Source organism: Dermochelys coriacea, chromosome 3 (genome assembly GCF_009764565.3).
Source record: "Dermochelys coriacea isolate rDerCor1 chromosome 3, rDerCor1.pri.v4, whole genome shotgun sequence".
In the NCBI taxonomy this organism is placed as follows: domain Eukaryota; kingdom Metazoa; phylum Chordata; order Testudines; family Dermochelyidae; genus Dermochelys; species Dermochelys coriacea.
The window spans coordinates 189,290,103-189,312,704 of record NC_050070.1 but is presented as its reverse complement, the minus strand read 5'-3'; the positions used below and the strand labels follow the sequence as shown (position 1 = coordinate 189,312,704).

The 22,602-nt window shown below is 40.5% G+C and overlaps 1 long non-coding RNA gene across 1 annotated transcript in view; it reads right to left on the bottom strand.

Moving 5' to 3' along the window:
* LOC119853567 overlaps nucleotides 1-22,602 on the bottom strand; it is a 569,205-nt gene that overhangs the window by 182,518 nt on the left and 364,085 nt on the right. Inside the window, exon 2 of the long non-coding RNA XR_006280322.1 lies at nucleotides 2,506-2,554. This is a non-coding gene — a long non-coding RNA (uncharacterized LOC119853567). The remainder of the gene's footprint in view (nucleotides 1-2,505; nucleotides 2,555-22,602) is intronic.

Here is a 22,602-nt window from a genome sequence, read left to right as displayed (position 1 = left end):
TTGTGTCCATTTTTCCCTACGTAAAAGGTCCCACAGAACTCTTTGCCGCTTTTACAGATCCAGACTAACACAGCTACCCTTCTGATATTTTCCAATGATATCTCACATGACCTATCTTGCATAAAACATCTTAGTTATGCCATATTCCTGTCATAACAATATTTCTACGAAGAATATGGGGTGTAATGTCACAGGGACATTTCAGAGTTCTGTGAAGCTATATATAAAAAGTGATACGAAGCAAGTTAAATGTTCACCTTACCTTAAGCTAATCATACCTGAATGGGGCACCCATTAAATTAACAGAAAAATCCAGATTCAAGCCATGGAGAAAAATAGCTTGCCAAAACCTCACCTCAAACAGAAGACTCAAAAGTAGGGATGGGATAATCAGTTTTATAAGAATAAATGCTTCACATTTCTCAGCCTTTCACTGAGTACTTTCATAAGCACTTCCCTATGTACCAGTTCTATATTTCCCTCTGTAGCAAGCTGAATTTGGCTGAAGGCCACAGCAATTGAGTTCTTATTAAAAACAATAATTATGGTTCCTCCCCATCAGAGTTTCTTTCTCAAAACAACCCAGATTCTCCTCAAAGTTCTGATGGCAAAATTCAAACATATTGTGATGTCTGGTAATTCTGTTCAAAACTAAAGAAACAGCTCTTGCTATGGTTTCCTCCACTCAGATGTTCCTGCTAGGTTGCCATACTCTCTCAAGAAATCTGGTGGTTAAAGACTAGGTGAGCAGATAGAGTTTTCCCTGACTCTGGGAGAGACTAACTCGCTTCTTCTAGTTTCTTCTTATCACTCTTCCCAAGATGCCTTGTTGTAAAGGTTGAGAAATCCAATTTCCCTTGGGACTACATATCCCAGGAGTCTTTGTGCATGAAAGCATGGGGAGCGCTGATTCACCTAGATGTCAAGGCTCTGGACCTGAGTCCAACACAGAATTAGCAGCCTGCAACCATCAACTACATGCCAAGACCTCTCTCTATGGTAATTTTCAGATATCACTCTTAGAATGGGAGTCCCACAGCCTTCCCTCCTCAGTCTTAAAGGACTATTATATCCCATTACATGATTTCATCTGAATAGCTCAACTGAGTGACTTACCCAATACCTACCAAATATTAGGGCTTCCTGAATGAGATTTAATCATAGTAGAATACAGTAAAACTTGTTACACAGGAATAATGGACGAAAGAATTATCCACATTTATTTCAGCTCCTTAATTTGGTGGGAGTTTTTCTGCTATTTGTAGCACAGATTTGCAACCTAACAGGTCTGTGTAAATATGTAGCCTGAAATCATTCAACATGCCTATAGTCAGTCTGATAGGCCTTTAAATAACCTCAGAATAACTTCAGAATTAAAGTCATGGGCATTTTGAGGCTTTCACATCAGAGTACTCAGTGCACATGTGCATCCTTTATAGAATGTTGAAAAAATAATTACATGTTTACAAAAATATGAAAAATCATGTACTTTAACTTTAAATCACCTTTTAATGCCTCATCAATACTAAATACAATATGTTAACCAAAGTATTCTGCATCCTGGATTTTCTTCTTCCTCTAAAAAGTTAAAAACCCATATATATATCCCTTTACCAATATACCTCATTAAAAAGAATGGAAATGGCTTAGAATATTCATTTGTCCTATATATATATGCACACTATGTACTTATAGTTTATATGGACAGTAGGTAAAGTAAATATGCAATTTTTAGATTATATATAAACTGTAAGAGCTATATATAACTTGATCACTATAAAACAGCCCTGAAGTTTTCAGTATGATTTTGTTCAGTTTTCAATTAAGAACCTACCATTACTAGTCAGATAACTTTGTTTACCCTTGGGTAGTCATTTAAGATCAGTTCAAAACAATTCAAGAAAATTTTAAAAGCAAATTTAGCACTTCATAATTTGATTTGTTGGAAATTGACAAACAAAGCTTTACAGTGATTTTTAAATAAATCATAATTAATTACATGTGCAAATGCATCAACTAAGTTTGGATGTGCAATTAAATAACTAATCATAGTTTAGAAAGGCTGAAAATTGCAATTGCATGCTAAAATAGACAACCATGCCCTCAGGCCTATCCAGGTGTTTCTGTTTGCTCACTGAGGCAAGCAATGATTTCTTTTGCAATGAAGCACCACCTGTTGAAAACATACTAGTACACCTTTCACTCAAAATTAAATGTTTAATTGCTGTTTTTACTGATGGAATACAAGCAATTTTTTAAAAAGGGTAACCCAGAATGTCTTCCTTGTGGATTAGCAACTGGAGACATGATGGAGGTATGCAATATATGTTTCATTAATTTCACATGATTAGGAAGGAATTCTCCTCTTCCCCCATTTTATACCTTTGCAAGCCCACCAACTAAATAGCAAGTTAATTTCACTAGTGAACATCTAAGACAGTTGATACAGCATTGGATGTATTTCTGATATCGCTTACACCAGTGGTAAATGTAAATATTCCTTACCTGTCAAGTTTCTTCTATTCTACTCCAAATGCTTGTGTATAGTGTCTTCCTGCCAACAAACAGAAACAGCACATTCAGCCTTTTGGAGATGTTGTCTCAGAACAGCAAATTCATAGATTTTTGGGCCAGAAGGGACCACTATGATCATGTAGTCTCACTTCAGAGTACTATTATTCCCTTCAATGGGGCCAGGATTTCACATTTGGGTTTCTCTTCTTTGTCTCTGCTCTGCTCGCTTGCTTGATTTATTTATTTATTATTCTCTAACTTCTTCCTATATCTAAGTAGCTCTTTAATAATGACCTTGCAAAAGCCATGATGTCACCTGGGTTACATGTCCAAGCATTAGTAGAAAACACTTTGAAAAAAATATAGAACTCCTTTTAATGGATTATATTACCATGATTTTCTCAGGAATCCTCTGCAGAAGACACTACAGCATCTATAAAAGAAATTGGGTTGGGAGAATCATCAATATGGAGAGTGTAAAAAAGTTGACAGCACAGTAAATAATTACTTATTTTTCTATCCTCTATTTTCCTTTTATCTCTTATAATTGTGTTTCTGTGGTTTGTTTCTCCTTATCCTACATCAAAGAATGCTGAAATAAGTGGTCATAGTTAAGGTAAGTTTACTTTGATTTTTATTTTTTCTATTACTGCAGAGCCTAGAGGTTGCCACTGAGGTCAGGGCCCCATTGTAGTAGATGCTGTACATATATATTTTAGGAGATATTCCCTGCTTATAATCTAAATAGATGCTCATATCTAACAAAGGTGTGACCTACACATTTTTTACTCCTATTCAAGTTGCATTATCTGCTGGTATTCACCTTTTATGTTGAACATTGTGGTCCTAGCCCATCACTAGATACAAACTATAGTAATGATTAATTACATTTGTACATTAAGTGTTTTACCAAGTAGTCATTAGACTGGCTGACTGCCTTTTCAACATTCCTTCAGTATATTTTAACTCGTTGGGCTGATTTAAGACCAGGATAAATATTTTTCCAATTCACTAAAACAAGCAGGTTTGGTGCTTCAGAACTCAAAAAGGATGAGTCTGCAAGCTGTAAACACAATTGTACAGTAGGCGGACTGATGGTGGCTATGGACAATGATTATTCTCTTTGGAAGACATACAAGCAGTTGAATTATGGTTCTTATGAAATTGTCAATAGTTATCCTGTTATTAGGAGCTTGAAAACTCTGCTTAATGAACTAGACAGTAACAAAGAAAACAAAAATACTTTAAACTCGATTTATGAGTAAATGATAATTGGTCCAGATTTCATGTATGTGAGGAAATAGGGTTGTTTTTTACCATTGAGCCGTATAATAATCTATCAGGACTGGTATTTTGTTGAGTTTTATATATTTATGTATTTTAAACAGGGTTCAGGCTTATTCCATCCAAATTGTCTCTCACACAACACGGACAAAATGGTGATTGGTAGCCATGATTATGTGGAAAGATTGCTGGGGTTTAAAATTGTTGATGCTGCAGTGACACATTTATGGCACCATTACTGGCTGGTGAAGATTTATTTCATCATGAGCTTAGGCACTGTTTGCAACAGAGCCAATAGTATTTGGTCCCATGGCATTGTTTGCTGTAGCACCAATGGCTTGCATTAGTGCAGCCCCATTTGGAGGAGGATCATAATTTAATCATGTAACTGGTGTTGGGCTTAGTTTTGTTGAGCAAGACAACATACTGTTCTTTCAAATGTGTCTGACTAAGTAATATGTTGACCACATACTGAAACCAGTTTAAAGAACTTTAAACAGGTAAAACCATCAGAACACATATCTCTCTGCAAGCAATTTATTTTATTGTAAAGCAAGACACTTACAAGAGTGACAATTTTAGCAGTTTTCAGAGTAGCAGCCGTGTTAGTATATATTCGCAAAAAGAAAAGGAGTACTTGTGGCACCTTAGAGACTAACAAATTTATTAGAGCATAAGCTTTCGTGAGCTACAGCTCACTTCATCAGATGCATCACGAAAGCTTATGCTCTAATAAATTTGTTGGTCTCTAAGGTGCCACAAGTACTCCTTTTCTTTTTGCGAATTTTAGCAGTATCTTCCTTCCACAGACCAGAAATCCTGCCCATTTGCTCAAGGACTATTCCAGATATATCAGGACAAGGAGAACTGGAAGCACCTTCCTTGCCCCCATAATGAGACAATTGTTTTGAGTACAGCCAGTCTACTAGCTAGCTTTCCAAAGAGAGAAGAAAGAGCAAGACAGCTGGCTGCCCTCAAAAACTGGGGAAGGGGGAAAGAAGGAGGTGAATGCCCTCTTTCCCAGTAGAGACAAATGAGTGGAAAACAGCAGCCCAGGCCTGCTGTCAAAGAGAAATTTTGCAGAGAGGAGGGTCTTGGGTCACAGAAGGAACTTTTGGTAGATGCATGAGGAGATCAGGACTCAGACAAAAGTTCACATTTGATGGTCCTAGTATCATCTGAATGAAAGGAACCCTTGGAAACAAATAGCATCTGAAAAGGATTATTATCCCACTTATTATCCCTAGAACAAAATTATATTTATAGATTTTGCTTTAGCCAAAAATCTGACATAAATTACTTGCAAAACAGCTCACATGCAGGTTCTTTGACAGCATTAGCAATCGGGATATACACATCTAGGAATAGAGGGTAGCATAGGGGTAAATTGGATGCAATTAACTCACTATATGTAAATCAGATAATTTGAGTAAGAAGATGTAATGGTTTTCTATAGGCACTCTCTGACTATAGTTTCACGGCCAGATCGTGGCTGGCCACTTTGCTTGCATTCTTTATGCACCTGAATGAGGAGATCTGTCTCGCTGCCATTGCACCTGGCACAGGGAACATCCACAATCCCTATCAGAAACAGAAGCACTGCTCCCAGCTGGCATCATGGGTAACATGGGTGGGAAAGGCATTGTCCTACCCTCCTGAACCAGCCAGCGAAGCTGCTCTAGCAGAGGACAATGCCAGTTGCACTTTCACTGGGTGACACTGTAGCTGCTCCAGCATGTACTTCCCCCACAGTAATTCAATACGACTGCAGGTTTCCTCCATGGGCCCCACGACATTGGGGCCCCACTCAGCACACTCGTCCAGCAAAGACCATGACTTAAAGGCTAAATCTGACCTACGTGCTTTAGGTATTGCATTCATGTGAACAGATTTTGCATAAGCCCATTGTTGTGTAGAGCATGTGTACTGGGAGGAAGTGTTCAATGAGTTGATGACAGTAGATCCAAAAGTCCAAAGTGAGGCACTGACATTTGCTGAGGGCAATCTAGGTTGTTTTGGTCACTCATTATTTGGCATGACATTAATCAATGTAAATAAGATCAGCGAGAGCAGACATGCAGTGAAAGGTGACATTGGAACAGTATACTGCCTACCTGCATGAAGATGTAACAAAAGCAACCACTTTGAGTTGGCAATGAAAGTAGTAAGTAAAATTATGAACAATTGCAAATGCTACAGATTTTCAGGAAGTCTCAGTAGACAGATTTCAGAGTAGCAGCCGTGTTAGTCTGTATTCGCAAAAAGAAAAGGAGTACTTGTGGCACCTTAGAGACTAACAAATTTATTAGAGCATAAGCTTTCGTGAGCTACAGCTCACTTCATCGGATGCATTTGGTGGAAAAAACAGAGGAGAGATTTATATACACACACACAGAGAACATGAAACAATGGGTTTATCATACACACTGTAAGGAGAGTGATCACTTAAAATAAGCCATCACCAACAGCAGGGGGGGAAGGAGGAAAACCTTTCATGGTGACAAGCAGGTAGGCTAATTCCAGCAGTTAACAAGAATATCAGAGGAACAGGGGGGGGGGTGGGAGGGAGAAATACCATGGGGAAATAGTTTTACTTTGTGTAATGACTCATCCATTCCCAGTCTCTATTCAAGCCTAAGTTAATTGTATCCAGTTTGCAAATTAATTCCAATTCAGCAGTCTCTCGTTGGAGTCTGTTTTTGAAGCTTTTTTGTTGAAGTATAGCCACTCTTAGGTCTGTGATCGAGTGACCAGAGAGATTGAAGTGTTCTCCAACTGGTTTTTGAATGTTATAATTCTTGACGTCTGATTTGTGTCCATTCATTCTTTTACGTGGAGACTGTCCAGTTTGGCCAATGTACATGGCAGAGGGGCATTGCTGGCACATGATGGCATATATCACATTGGTAGATGCGCAGGTGAACGAGCCTCTGATAGTGTGGCTGATGTGATGAGGCCCTATGATGGTATCCCCTGAATAGATATGTGGACAGAGTTGGCAACGGGCTTTGTTGCAAGGATAGGTTCCTGGGTTAGTGGTTCTGTTGTGTGGTGTGTGGTTGCTGGTGAGTATTTGCTTCAGATTGGGGGGCAGAACCACTAACCCAGGAACCTATCCTTGCAACAAAGCCCGTTGCCAACTCTGTCCACATATCTATTCAGGGGATACCATCATAGGGCCTAATCACATCAGCCACACTATCAGAGGCTCGTTCACCTGCGCATCTACCAATGTGATATATGCCATCATGTGCCAGCAATGCCCCTCTGCCATGTACTTTGGCCAAACTGGACAGTCTCGACGTAAAAGAATGAATGGACACAAATCAGACGTCAAGAATTATAACATTCAAAAACCAGTTGGAGAACACTTCAATCTCTCTGGTCACTCGATCACAGACCTAAGAGTGGCTATACTTCAACAAAAAGCTTCAAAACAGACTCCAACGAGAGACTGCTGAATTGGAATTAATTTGCAAACTGGATACAATTAACTTAGGCTTGAATAGAGACTGGGAATGGATGAGTCATTACACAAAGTAAAACTATTTCCCATGGTATTTCTCCCTCCCACCCCACCCCCACTGTTCCTCTGATATTCTTGTTAACTGCTGGAATTAGCCTACCTGCTTGTCACCATGAAAGGTTTTCCTCCTTCCCCCCCTGCTGTTGGTGATGGCTTATTTTAAGTGATCACTCTCCTTACAGTGTGTATGATAAACCCATTGTTTCATGTTCTCTGTGTGTGTGTATATAAATCTCTCCTCTGTTTTTTCCACCAAATGCATCCGATGAAGTGAGCTGTAGCTCACGAAAGCTTATGCTCTAATAAATTTGTTAGTCTCTAAGGTGCCACAAGTACTCCTTTTCTTTTTTCAGTAGACAGAGAAAAGGATTCTGACACTGAAGCATGTGGTTGATATTACTAAGTTCATCAACAGTAAGAATTCAAATCAGGATATTCCTTTGTCATAGCTGACACAGTCCTATCTGCTGAAAATGATAGGAACAACTGAGGGATGCCCAGAATATTATTCTGCAAGTATCTGACCTACAAGAAGTGTTCCCTGAAAGTAAAGGTGTTGATATCAAGGTTGTTCAAATAGAAAGAAAGTGATACAGAAGACACAATTTTTAGGGATTTAGTAGGAAAATTTCATTCTGAAGTATGTATAATCACTATGCTAATATACAGTTTACATGGCATTTTTTCATATTTTTTGTATGGCACGAGTATTTTTAACAAATCCAGTGATTTCAGCACATAAACAAAGTAGCTGAAGTTTATAAAAGTTTGCATGCCTGAGATATAGATGCATAATGCCTGATGCATAAACTGCTTAGGGATTTGCATATGCATACAGCTGCGTATGCATTTCATTCAGTTTGCACCTGTGTAATCTGGACATGCATAAAAGTGGTGAAAACTTTAAAAAGGTTTTCTGATGTTCCTGAAAAAAGTGGATTTTACACATATACACACACACATGCAAAATGAACATATAAGCACCAACATAGCTTTCAAATGAAAATAGCACCAATTTCTTGGACTTTCCCAGACGATTTCATTTAAGACGGGGTTTGCAAGCCAGGCTGCATTATTTACAGCAGAATGCACTTAACTGAAACTCCATGTACAGTGAACTAAAGTGAAAAACATGTGGAATGAAATGTGTAAATCTGAAATTTAATTTACAGGAAACCTGTCTTAATAGAGAAAAAATTATGGGGGGGGAAGGGATCAAAGACTGTTATACAAAGGCTCTACTGTATTCACGCTGTCATGCGGTGGGGTTGGGGGATGCACGTGTGTGTATTTAGTACTGCAAATAGAGCCATTCTATCTGACCTCTGGGATGTGGATGGAGACTTAAGGAGATTCCAGCCAGGAACAGCAATAGCTGCTCCTGACGAGAGAGGGGAGGGGCAAAAAGACAAGCCAACAAACTAGAGGGGCCAACCAAAATGGTGGGGTTGGGGGGGGAGGAAGAAGGGGAGAGTGAGGTCTAGGGTTCAGTCAAAGTATGCCAGAGGGGGACGATCAGCAGAGGACTCTGTGAAGTGCCCACTGCTCCAAGAAGTTGTCAAGGGAGCCAGTGGATATTATAGATGCACTGAGCACAGTGTTGAATCTATTTATGTGAACTTGCAGTTATAGTTTCTTAAGCAGTTGCTTATGTTAAATCTGCTAGTACATAGTGGTTATTATGTTTTTCTTCTCTCTCTCTCTGCAATACAGAGTCAGCTATCATGGCTCCAACTGTATGCACGTCTGTGTTTATAATCAGGGACCTGTGCTATCTCCACAAAACACAACAACTGATGACGAGGATTTCAAGAACCTTCTATGCATCAGAGTAGCAAACAATCTGTGATGTCCCACTACTGAAGAGGAGTCTGCTACAACTGGATATACTCTCAACTAGTAAACTAATGGCAGCAAGATGTAATGGCAGGCACTACTGGAAATATGGAGGCCTTTAGCAATGGTGTGGAGGACTGGCCCACGTACAGAGAAGCTGGAGCAATATTTGGAAGTAAATGAGGTTCCCCTGGAAAAACATATAGCAGCATACCTGAGCGTGATGGGAGGAAACACAAATAGAGTTAGTACACAGTCTGATTGCCCCAAAGAAGCCAGCCAGCAAAACCTTTAAAGAAGTAGTGCAACATTTTTCAAGAGCACTTGTCACCCAAGCCCCTGATTGTAGCAAAAAAGTTCAGGTTTCATAAGCAGAATCAGCTTGAAGGTGAATCTATTTCCTCTTTTGCAATTGAGATACAAAGTTTATCAGAACACTGTGCTTTTAAGGATGGGCTCAACAACACCCTAAGAGACAGATTTGTGTGTGGACTGCTTAATGAAAGCATACAGAAGAGGCTCTTAACTGAGGAAAACCTTACCTTTAAATGCACAGTAGAAACTGGCATAGCAATGGAAACTGAAACAAGGGATGCAATAGAATTCATATCGGCACTAAAACAGAAGTAGGAACACCAACTATCTGTAACTTGAGGCAAGAGACAGTACGCTCCACAGACAGATGCATTTATTGGTGTGGAAAAGGGTTCCACATTCCTTCTGACTGCTGATTGAAAGATGCATATTGCAGAAGGTGTAATAAAAAAGGTCATAGACAAGAAGTTTGTTGCAGAGACCATAAGAGAAATAAGGAAGAGACCAAATCAGGATATAGAAAAAGGAATATCCACGTACACTCTGTAGACAGAGGCAGTAGTGACACAGACTGTGAGAGGGGAGTAGCCAGCCTGGATATATATAGCGTGAGCAAAAATGACAAGTCAGCAATCTGGTTGACACCCCAGGAGGTGGGATAAATGCTCAAAATGAAATTGGATACAGGCTCCATGGTGTTTGTTATCTCACATTTGGAATATGAGAACTTTAAAAAACACCAAACCAAGGGAGCCACCGATGTTACTAAAAAAATATACAGGAGAAAAAAGTGCCAGTTGGAGTGATGCAAGTGAATGTGGAGTATAACAATAAGCAGTGTTGTTGTTTTTTTAGACTTACATGGCATTAAGAAAGGAGGAGCGCCCTGTAGGGCCATGAATGGTTATGTAAGGTTCCTCTGGATTGGAAATCTATAAAGATGCTACAGTCACTTTCAGCAGACTCTACTAAAACAACCAGTAGTTTAAAAGGATACAAAGTCAGGCCGCAGGAGTTTTCAAGGTGGACACAAACTCTAAAATACAAAGGCTACAATAATCCTAGATTAGAAGGCACAGCGCAAGTATCACAAAGCTTGACCTCTTCCTTACAGTATCCATTTGAAGGTAGGTGCTGAACTGGAAGATCTGGAAAGAGAGGGCGTACTTTCAAAAGTGGTGTGGAGCAAGTGGGGAACTCCTATAGTTTCAATTGTAAATAAATAAATGGTGTAGTAAATATGTGTGCAGATCTTAAAGTCACCATACACCTTGTACTGAAAGTTTAAAAAATACCCCTGGCCTCAAATTTAAGATATTTTTCCTACACTGGCAGGGGAACAAGAATTCTGCAAAACTGATTTGTCACTGGTATACCTACAGATGGAAGTTGAGGAAGAGTCTAAGGCAAACCTCACAAAAGGGTCCATCCCAGTAAAACAGACTAGTGTTTGGTATTGCTTCAGCTCCTGCTGTATGGCAATGGGTGATGGCCCAAGTTTTGCATAGGTATCCTGAGAACACTGTTATTTGGATGACATTGTGACTGGTGGAAGTGATGAAGAACACCTGGAAACCCTGAAAAGGGTATTCAAACATCTAGAAGAATATGGGTTACAAGCTAATCACATAAAATGTGATTTTTTTCAAGGACTCAGTAGCTTACTGTGGGCATTTTATTGATGCATAAGGCCTAAGTACTTCTCAGGAAAAGGTTAAAACAGTCCTAGAAGCTCCACCAAAGGATGTGTCACAACTTAGATCATTCTAGGATTTATCAACTACTATAGCCAATTTGTAGCAAACCTAGCAACTCTACTGCAATGCTGCATTTGCTCTCAACTGTTTACTGCAGAATGGTCAAAATGGGTTTGGTCACATGAATGTCAAAAAGCTTTCCTCAAAGTAAAACAATTTGTCACCTCATAGATGTATTTACACACTTTAACCCATCCTTCTCTATGATGTTAGTATGTGATGCTTCCTCACATGGAATTTGGGCAGTTATACTGTCCACATTGCCAGATGGCAAAGAGACAGTCATGGCATTTGCCTCCAGATCTTTCACAGTGGCAGAACTAACTATGCACAAATAGACAAGGAGGCTTTAAGTCTGGTATGGGGTGTGAAGAAATTCAACCAATAACTATATGGGAAAAAATCCACAATTGTCAGACTACCAATCCCTAGTAGCAATCCTTCGTCTGAGTGTAACACCAACGGGCCCTGGTCGCCAGCAGGTGGGATTGAACCTGGGACCTCTGGAACAAATTCATGAGCCTCTACTGCATGAGCTAAAAGCCACGTGGTCCTTAACTAAGGCTGTAGAGCAGACTAATTAATCTCTGTCTAAGTGGTCTCAGTGCCACTAGATAAGAAAGAGCACCACACCCAGGCAGTGTGTGGGTTACATGAGGAATGAAGTTTCTGTGACAACAGGAGCACATATGCCACACTGGTCTGTCTTCTTAGCTGGTTATGTCTAAAAACATTGAATTCAAAAGAAAAAAAGCTGTGCAAATGCAGATGGCTCTCCTGCCTGCTCATGCTAGTTCAAGGACAATCTATAATAGAGACAGAATCTATCAAATTTGTCAACTTATTTAAGATTGAGATGAGCCACACTCCCTAGAAATGTCTACATATTGATTTTGCAGGACCATTTTTAGGAATGATGTGTCTAGTAGTGGCGGATGCCCATTCCAAATGGCCAGACATTTTTTGTATGAAAACCACCACGGCTGCACAGATAGTAGAAAAAACTTGGAAGTTTGTTTAGAAATGGACTGCCAGAACAAGTTGTAAGTGATGATGGTTCTCAGTTTAGTTCAAAAGAGTTTCAATGGTTCCTAAAGGAAAATGGTATTAGACATGGCACGAGATCACCAACCACAATTGGCTTGGTAGAAAGATTTGTACAAACTTTTGAGCAAGCTCTGCAATCCAGGAGAGATGAGAAGGGGTCATTATAGCAGAAGCTATTGTGCTTCTTGCTAGCATATCGAAATGCGTTACATGCCATGACAAACCAAACAGCAAAACTGCTTATGAGCCAAAATCTCAGGGCATGCCTGGACTTAAAGCCAGATCTACATCTTCAAGTCAGAAACCATCAAATAAGTCAGCTATGGTGAGAGGAATTAGTGACTTATCAGCAAAGAGTGCTGGCATGTGATTATGACCCGGTGCATGGCTTCCTACAATTGTTAGTGTACAACCTTGTCCTATATAGTACAAGTGGCATCCAATATGTTTTGGCACTGCCACATTGACCAATTGTGAGATTTGGCTCCATGGCTGAAAGAAGAGGCAAAATTTGCAGAGCTGCCAGCTGTTCCAACCTAGGTCTCCCAATTTAATGCAACCACATTATATCGGAAAGCAGCTGTGCTGAATAGTCAGCATTATCGGAAGGAACGTCTGAATCAGATATTGCTGCAGATACACTGCTTTGTTAGGGGTGTGTTCAAAATTTTGGCAGAAGCTATCCAGGAAGAAAATGCAAGCCACCATAAAGACTTGACTTGTAACAGGACCATAGGTTGTTCCCCCACAAGTACTTCTGAAGTGGCCATTTCATTTTGGTGAGGGGATTGATATGATTTATTTGAATATATTGAGCAGAGGGTTGAATTTGTTTATGAGAGTTGGCAGCTATAGTGTCTTAAGCAGTTGCTTATGTTGTATGTGCTGTTATATGGTGTTTACTATGTTTTTCTTTCTCTATGCAATACAGAGTTAATCATCATGACTCCAACTACATGCAGGTATCTGTTCATAGTCCGTGATTTGTGCTATGTCCACAAAACACAACAGATGCTGCACAGATGGGACAGTTTATGGATACATGCATGTCTGAGTCACACAGAATCTCCTCATCAAGCTTCCTGCTCTGAACTGATGAATGGCTATTTTGACCAATGCCAGGTGGAGGCTGACATGAAAGTTCTAGATTTCTTGGGGCCATGGATGGGTGGGCAAAAACAAACAGGTGCTGGGGAAAGTGCTCACCAAGAGGTTTTGGTGAAAGGGGACTGCAGACTGGTACACTGGAGGTCCATAAAAGGGCCATGCATCAGGGAATCCATGAACTGTGCCACAAACGTGCCCATGCTCATGGACGCACAAAGGACTATGCAAATAATGTCCCTGTTGGGTTGTAGGACCAAACTTGAGTACAGGCTCATCCACCAGGGACTCTAGTCCTCAGAGGATGGCAGCCGGTTTCACTACTTGGTATCAGGGTGTGACACAAAGGTAAGGAAATTTTCAGTATGGCATATGAAGGTGTTCTCTCAGGCACTGTTCACAAGCAGACTGGCTGGATGTCATTCAGCAGATATGGGTGGTGCAGAAGGGAAGAATCTTGAGGCAGGGTACTCCAGAGCCTGAGGAATAGTGCTAATAAGAAGCAGCCTTTTGGAGACCAAGTCAAGAAAAATAAGAGATCTGGGTGGAGAGATGATATTCATCTTCTGGAGCACAGGGACACAAGAGTAGGATGCCCCATGTGTTGTGTACACGTGATGTCATCCACCCAGTCCCACTGGAGTCCAGGAGGTCTCTGAACTGCTGAATCATCCAGCCAAGTCCAACCTCAGAGGCATTGCAGGGGACTCTACCTCCTCCACACAAAGATGGTGATTGTGCAGTAAGTCCTCAAGGAGAAAGTCCCCACTGGAGGTGATCACAGGGGACCTGATTGTGGAGACAAGCTTCTGATCCTGAGGAGGTCCTTATTGAAGGCCAGCAGCTCAGAGAAGTCTTGAGGAAGACTACTTGTGTCAATGCAAGAGAGCTGCCAGTCACATCACAGCCTTCACAGGTTGTGGGGGAAGGCCTATGTTGGACTGTGAAAGGTGAACAAGACTCTGCAGGGTCTGGAGACAAATAATGTGGACCTTGCTATAAACACATGGTAGGTCTTGTCTACTCTCTCCGTAGAGCATCTGCAGAGACCAAACTCCAGGACCTTCCCTTGGATACCAGCCAGGGTACTTGGGGGCAGGATCAGGATATTGAGACACTCCCACAGCATGGACAGAATCAGATGATTGATTGGTTGTGCCCTCCCTTGAATGGACAGACACTGGACAAGTCCCATCCATACCCACAACCAGATACTATGGTCTCTAATTTGGGCTATTTGACAAGTTGGGAAGGATCAGCAGCTGACAGATAAATGCCAAGGCAGAGTAGAAGACCTATGCCACACTGGATGGAGCATAGCACAGGTGGAGTAGGGAGTTTACCTGCTACCCAGTCCCAACCCTCAGACCAAAGACTTGAGCCTAGCAGAGGAGTCCATATAGTAGACAGACTGGCAGGCTTGCATTCACCCCAGATCTCCCAGATCCTGAACCATAAGGAGCATGTTGCTGGCTTATGCTGGCAGCACCACTCATGTCCAGCTCCCTGAACACCAACCTCAACAACCTCCAGCAGAGGAGACACAGGAAGGTCTCTATAGTAATGCCACAGAGGTGATCGGACATGTATCCCTCAAGAGATTTGTTTGGTCAGGACCCAGTTGAGCCCACCAAGCATTCTGATGAGGTGCAGAGCATTCAGCCAAATCATACAAAGTGGGCCCTGAGGCCATATGCCAGCTGATTTTCCATGAAATGCCCATGATCCAGCTTGCAAAATATCTTCTCCTGGTCAGGAGATAGGAAAGCAAGTTAGAAACCATCCCTAACATGCCAGAAAGAGGTTCTCAAATGTAGTGCAGTCCAGGGTAGATCAGTATCACCAGCATGGCCACAGCAAGATGGCATTTCCTCAGACCTGTTAAGTCTAAGAAGAGAAGTGATAATGAGACCAGCCCCTCCAGGCAGAGAGGTCCCCTTCTGAGGCAGCAGAGTGAGCACAGCCTGGCTGCCTGCCTGCAAGACAGAGCACTCTGCTCCCCACAGACTCAGCCAGACATGAATCAGATCCAGACCAATGACATCCCATAACACACTTCAAAATGCTTGTCAAGCCCTAGAGATTTAGTAGTGGTCATCACATGGAAGGGTTGACTATTAGTATTGCAAATGGTGCCAACCTTATAGTAATTGTGTGAATGAAGGTAGTGCTTGCCTGCCCACAATGCCCTGTCAACGTACCCCAAACTCTGACCTGGAGAGAGCAGCTATAGGAGCAAAAGGGGAATGCAGTCTTCAGTCCTTGGCCTTGAGACTGGCAATGTTGTTAGCAGAAACAGGCGCTTTGGTGTTTTTGTGAGAGGACATGTGTTGGATCTCCTGAAAGGGAATCAGACTGAACTCATTTCACATAGGCCATAGAATCATAGCAATGTAGAGATAGAAGGGACTCGAGAGGTCATCTAGTCCATCCCCCGGGCTGAGGTAGGCCCAAGAAAATCTAGATCATCCTTGACAGGTGTCTGTCTGTCCTGCTCTTAAAAACATCCAGTGACAAGGATTCCACAACCTCCCTTGAAAGCCTATTCCACAGCCTAACTATCCTTATAGCTAGAAATTGTTTCCTAATATTTAAAATCTCCGTTGCATCAGGTTAAGCCAATTACTTCTTGTCCTACCTTCAGTGGAGTGTTTTAAGGTAATACTCTTGAATTCTCAAAGTTCTCTGTGGAATCACTGCACCTAGCACTCTGGCATGCAAAGCTGCCTGCTCTGTTTCTGTGACCTTGATCTCATTTCAGTGTTCAGGACAGGGTGGAAAGTATCACTTTCATTTTTACTGTCCCAACTATTTGGCTTTCTTTCCCCCTTGTGACTCATACACTTCCAGCTGAGGCCACTCTATAAATCACTCCCCCCCAAAACCCTTCAGTTTCTCTTTAACTTATGAGTGACTGCACTATGAGGCTTTGTATTAAGAATGCTATATAAAAATAAATTGTATTGTATGTGCAGTGAGTGATATAATTATAATTAAAAGGAAATGTATTGTTTCATAAGTCTGTCAATTTATTTGAGAATTTAGGCAGTAGTGTTACCCATCATCCCATTGTAAATTCAAATGGAATCACATTTAGTGCTCAGAATGTTCACTCATTCACACATATAAGATAAATGAACCCTGAACATAGTACTGCTTCTTTTCTGCACTTCACCCTGGAAACCACAAGGCTGGCCTGTCTCAAAATACCAGACAGAGAACAAGTCCAAGGCTATTATGATAAATATGATGAGAGATGCTCAACCAAAACTTCAGTGGAGTTAGGAGCAAGCTCTGCATAGAGAAAATGGCCTTATTAGGACAGTTATACAAAAAACCCTACAGATGGACACAAAGAAAACCTGTCTGAATTAGCCATGTGAATGTTGTTGCAAATGCAATGAAGTTAACCTTTCTTTCACCCTGTACAGCTTTGTGAATTACACATTATAGAAAAGGCAAGTTTGGAGCCAGCAAAAAGTTTGCCTTTTTATTTAGCAAAACTGAAAAGCTGCATAAGAGAAGATGAGAGAGTTGAAGGTCGAAGTTTGAATGAACCTTGCTGCATCACTTGATCTTTTTCTGAACTCAGCCACTCATGTGGACCAGCAATGATCAGTGACAGAAGGATACTTCCTTCACAGGGAAGGGAAGTAGCACTGGAATCATAGACAAAAATCAGATTTTGTTGTTTATGATCTAGATTGTGGGTGTCCCTTGAACACACACACAGGTGCCTTCACTTACCACACTCCTCTCTTCACCTATTGGGAGGTATCATTTACAAAGGCAATCTCTGCATTCTCCTGAGCCACCTTGGGACAGGAGGATTCAGGGCTGTGGTCCCATCCTCCTCCATATCATCTACTGATGCACTCAACCAGTCCAAGAGATGGTGCATAGGACACTTTATCCCTGCATGCTAAGAGTCCCCATTGGGCTACTGCAGATTAGTACCAGCCCCTACTCAGAACCACACCTAATAAGGACAACAGAGCAGTATCAGTTAACACCTCTCATTTGCTAGAAACTCAGTCAAAACAAGATAGTTTCACATTAAAACTATGCACAACTACAGTTTCAGGTCCAAAATTTAAGATGCTCAGATTTTCTGGAAACTGGCCTCTTGTTTGCTTGCAAGGTTCATGAACCTTAACCTACAGTCATCAAAAGGTTGGGTAAGTTTTGAGTATCAAAACAAATCAGTTTAGTTTAGCATGGGCTAATATTTGATAATGAAAAGTGTGCACCACATTTCTTGTAATAATCAGTATCAGCAATACATTTAAAAATCCTCTTGCTCATCAATTAAGTGTAAAAGTTATAATTATAAAAAAAAATTGTATTTTCTATGAACTATTTTAAATGTGGCATGGAACTGATTTCAGTTACTCAACTCCCAGTACAGTAAACATTCTCTGCTTCTGAGGATGTGCAGTAGCTTTCTACCAACACTTCCTGCTCCCTTTAAAACTTAGTTAAAAAATATAAACATTGGTGCCTGTGTTCAAGGCTGAAATTAATAACACAGCTACATTGTTTAAACAGACCACTCCAAATCTTTAAATCTTTTTTAGGTGGCATGCCTACATTCCAGGAATGTAGTCTGTTTGGACAGTATTAGACCTTTGTTGTTGTTGAGAAAACTCTGGCTTGATGCCTCTATCCACCTAAATAACTGAAATAAAAGTGCATTGATATTGGAAACACATGCTGTTTCCAGACTTGTATTTTCACTGTATAGTGTAAATGGGAATGTTTCATCTCTGATTATACTGTTCAGGCATACCAGTACCACATATGCCTCATTAGCCAAAGGATAGGTTCCCCCAGCAGTCTCCCAACAAAAGGAAAATAGGGTTCCTCCCTCCAATAAAAACTTTCTATCTCAGAATAATAGGCAAGAACATTCATTCTTTATGTACTTTTACTTTCCCAAGTGCTACCAATCCAGAAGACACCACTAAAATCCTTCAGTTTTAGTGCTGTGCACTGTGAAGGAAGGGCCTAGGGATGTATATAGCACATTGTTGGCACCGGGCCAGGCACATACTTATTGCCAAGTATATTTTATACTTATTTTAATCAAATGAAAAAGAAATTGAGAATGCAATATAATCCTGTATGTGAAATAAATTACCAGAATAAAAAGGAAGCCTGATTTGCTTTATAACCTATTAATAACAGGTTTTTGCAAATATCATCAGCACGTAAACTCCTATTACAAGTGCTTCTCTTCCTGTCTCATAAATCATAATGTAAATGTATTAAGATAAACTTTGAATTCCAAGTGAATCAGGCACCCTTCTAAAAATGCAAAAATGGGCTGTCCCAACTATCAGAATGAATAGTTCACTATCTTTGCTGTTACATATATGAGTGCTTCTCGCATCATTCTTGGAAGGGCAGGGATTGTAGTGGTTAGAACAGAAGACTTGAAAGCAGGGCTTGAGGGTACTAGTCCCAGCTCGGCTATTAATAGCCTAACAGTGTGACTGCTCTTTTGCCTATTCAACTTATATGGACAAATATGATTGCACTCTTCCAAGTGGGATGACCTCATTCAAAAAAGTTGGGGGCAAAGTGGGAAATAGGATGCTTTAGTCCTACAGCCACACTGAAGGAGACATATACAAGACATTGGGGGCAGGGACTAAGAGTGAACAGAAGCTATGGAGCTTTGCAAACAGGCTTGGGGTACTCTCACCCTGAAGGGTCCACAGGCAGCTGCTGGGTTGGATGTCAGTGAGGTGTGGGGGAAAGCAGATGAGCTCCACTTGTGTCATTCTGCATCAGACCTCACAATACCTAATGTTTCTCCATTTACCTATTCATGGAAGGGAGAAAATACGTATATGGTGTTTGTGAAGCTTACATCAGATGTGCAAAACACTGTGATCCTCAGATGAAAGGAGCTATGCAAACACAAATCAATACTGAATTTTACTCCAAAAAAGCAGTGCACATGGGAATGATATTAAATGCTGTCTGGATTAGACATTCCAGAAAGATTGCTACATTTAAGCAGTGGCTGTCCTTACCATGAGCTAACTGCTTTACCAATTTTGTGAAACATCCTCAAGTACTAGCCAGTGAAAGGGAACACGCGTCTCAGCCTTGATGTACCTTTGTGGTCCAATTTTGTTTTCACAAAGAGTCAGATTTTTAATAAGTGGGTCCATGAACAATTGCATGGACAGTATGAAATGTGTGTATAGCCTGGAGCTTTGAGCCCACACATGGCTACAGAGGGATCTAACTGACTGAATGTATGTTCAAATCCCTGAATTTCACACTGGCTTCTAGTAGAGCATGTGCAAAGTGGGCACACAATTACACCTGGCCTTTGTAAAAATTAGGCCCACCAAAGGCTATTGTTTGGCCATCCTGCATACAGGTGCTAATCTTTTGACAAATACATTTTTTAAGAGAAACATATATATAAAAATAACACATATGAATCAAATGTTTAGGATCACCATTCCATTACAGTTAAAAGCACCTAATTTCTGCCTTGAGTTAAGCTTAGTAGTTAGCATTTCTTTCATATGTAGCCAAGATAACTCATCTGGCTTTGCCCTCATCTTGGTAAGCCATAATTAATAGTAGGCCAAGTTTCCAGCTTCAACAAAATTTAACATTATGCAATCATTCCACTGTTGCAAGTTAAGGCTCTTTAACCTTCTCCACTTACAAACCCTTATTTTCTGGAGATAGACAGATATTGAAATACCTAATCAATATGGCTGCTGTAGTAATCCCAAAAATACCCAGCCTGTTTTGGTAGTGAACTCTTCTTGGAAATAAAGGTTTGGAAGTGAATGACAATATGACAAAATTACTCAAAATAGTTAACACTAAAGCTGACTGCAAAGAGTTAGAAAGGTATCTCACAAAACTGGGACACTGGGTGACAAAATGACAGATGAAATTCAAGTTGATATGTGCAAAGTAATGCACATTGGAAAAAATAATCCCAACTATACATACAAAATGGAATCTAAATTAGCTGTTACCACTCAAAAGTATCTTGGAATCATCAAGGATATTTCTCTGAAGAAATGTTTCTCTGAAGAAATCTTTGTTCAATGTGCAGTAGCAATCGAAAAAGCTAGTAGAAACATTAGGAAAGGGATAGATAATAAGACAGAAAAATATCATAATGCCAATATAGAAATAAACATGCCCACATCTTGAATACTGTGTGCAGTTCTGGTCACCCATCTCAGAAAACGATACTAAAACTGGAAAAAATATACAGAAGGGCAACAAAAATGATTAGGTGTATAGAACAGCTTCCACACAAGGAGAGATTATCTAAATTGAACAATCCCAGTGTTTTTAAAGACATGACTAAGGGAGGATATAATAGAGGTCTATAAAATCATGAAAGATATGCATAAAATGAATATGGAAGTGTTAGTTACCCCTTCTCATAATACAAGAACCAAGGGTCATCCAATGAAATTAATAAGCAGCAGGTTTAAAACAAACATCAGGAAGTACTTCTTCATACAATGCTCACTCAATCTGTGAAATTTGTTGCTGGGGATGTTGTGAAGGCAAAAAGTATTCAAAAAAGAATTACATGTAGTTCATTGATGATAGGTCCACCAATGGCTATTAGCCAAGACCACAGGGCCACAACCCCATGATCTGGATATCCTAAACGTCTGACTGATAGAAGATGGGACTGGATGACAAGGGATGTATCACTCAATAGTTTCCCTGTTCTGTTTATTCCCTGTGAAGCATCTGACAATGGCCACTGTTGGAAGACTGGGCTAGTTGGCCCACTGGTCTGATTCAATATGGCCATTCTTACATTATTTTCAACAGCAGTTATCTGAATAATACTGTAACTTTTCACATTGCTATTTTCTTTTATGACAGAAGTTGAATCTCATATAGCCTAATCCAACTTCCATGAAAGACCATAGAAAAAAAAACTTCCATTGATTTCATTAAGATGAATTTGGCCCATAAAAAGAAAGAAAGTAATTTGTTGTAGACAGTGCTTGCATGCTCTGTGTTCAGGACTGGCTCCAGGCACCAGCAAAGGAAGCAGGTGCCTGGGGCGGCCAATAGAAAGGGATAGTGCTCCGTCCGTCATCGGGGCGACACGTCCGGGTCTTCGGCGGCAGGCCCCGCAGTCCCTCTCTTCCTCTTCAGCGGCAGCTCAACCAGGCTTGTTTGGTGTTTTTTTTCCTTCGCTGCTTGGGGCGGCAAAAAAGTTGGAGCCGGCCCTGTCTGTGTTCCTAGATTTCCATGTCACTGCGTTTGTTTCATGCTCATTTGGCCATGAATCCTTTTTTAATTCCACACTCGTTGCATAGCCTTTAGCCTTTGTAGCATTACATTTAGAGTTTATAGCATTGGTCTGGAGATTTTTTTCTGATTTTTAGGTTCAGTAAACCTTTCTGCAGACTTGGGAATATCTAAAAAATTGTTGAAACTAACAGGTTTTTGCAGTCCCCCCCTTCTTAAAAATGTGTCAAAGATGTTTATGGGTTTTGATATGTTTGCCAGCTGATTTAAATCTCTGATTTAACTTCAGAAAGTTGAAAGTAATTTGATCTTCTGCACCTGATTCTGATTTCACTTTCAGTATACTAGTGTCAATTGAATTATGCCAGTTTTCAACATCAGAGAGGAGAATCAGGCTTCACTGTGTCGGAAACTGGTCTGCAGATCTTATGAGAATGAGATATCTCCTGAGACTTCTAGTTCTTTCTAGTTCCTGCCATAAATTTTAGAAGAACATCCTTTTTTGAGATATTTCGGCAAGTCTATTTAAAGTCTAACATCTGTTTTGATGCAGGAAATACAGAAACCCTGCAAAAAAGAAATGGAGAAAACAAATTTCAAACTTGAAAAAAGGTTTGGTTCAAGATTTGAAAATTCAAGGTGGTATTTACAGAGAGGTGTGCAACAGCTCAGAATGGGAAGCAAGATCTCCTGAGTTTTAAACTCAGCTCTTCCCTCTGTGGCCTTGGCCAATTCAGATAGGGCCAACCCTGCAAACTGCTATTTTAAGTACTGTGATAAAGTTCCTCCTCTACCTTGGTGGGTCCTGCACTTATTGGCAGATTTTGCTCGCCTTAGAGATTCACAGTAGCCTGCAGTTTGGCCACTTTCGTGGTTCAAATCTGCCATTCACTCAGATAACCTCATCACTGGCCAGCATCGGGAAAAAAGAGTAAGAACAATCCCCGCAGT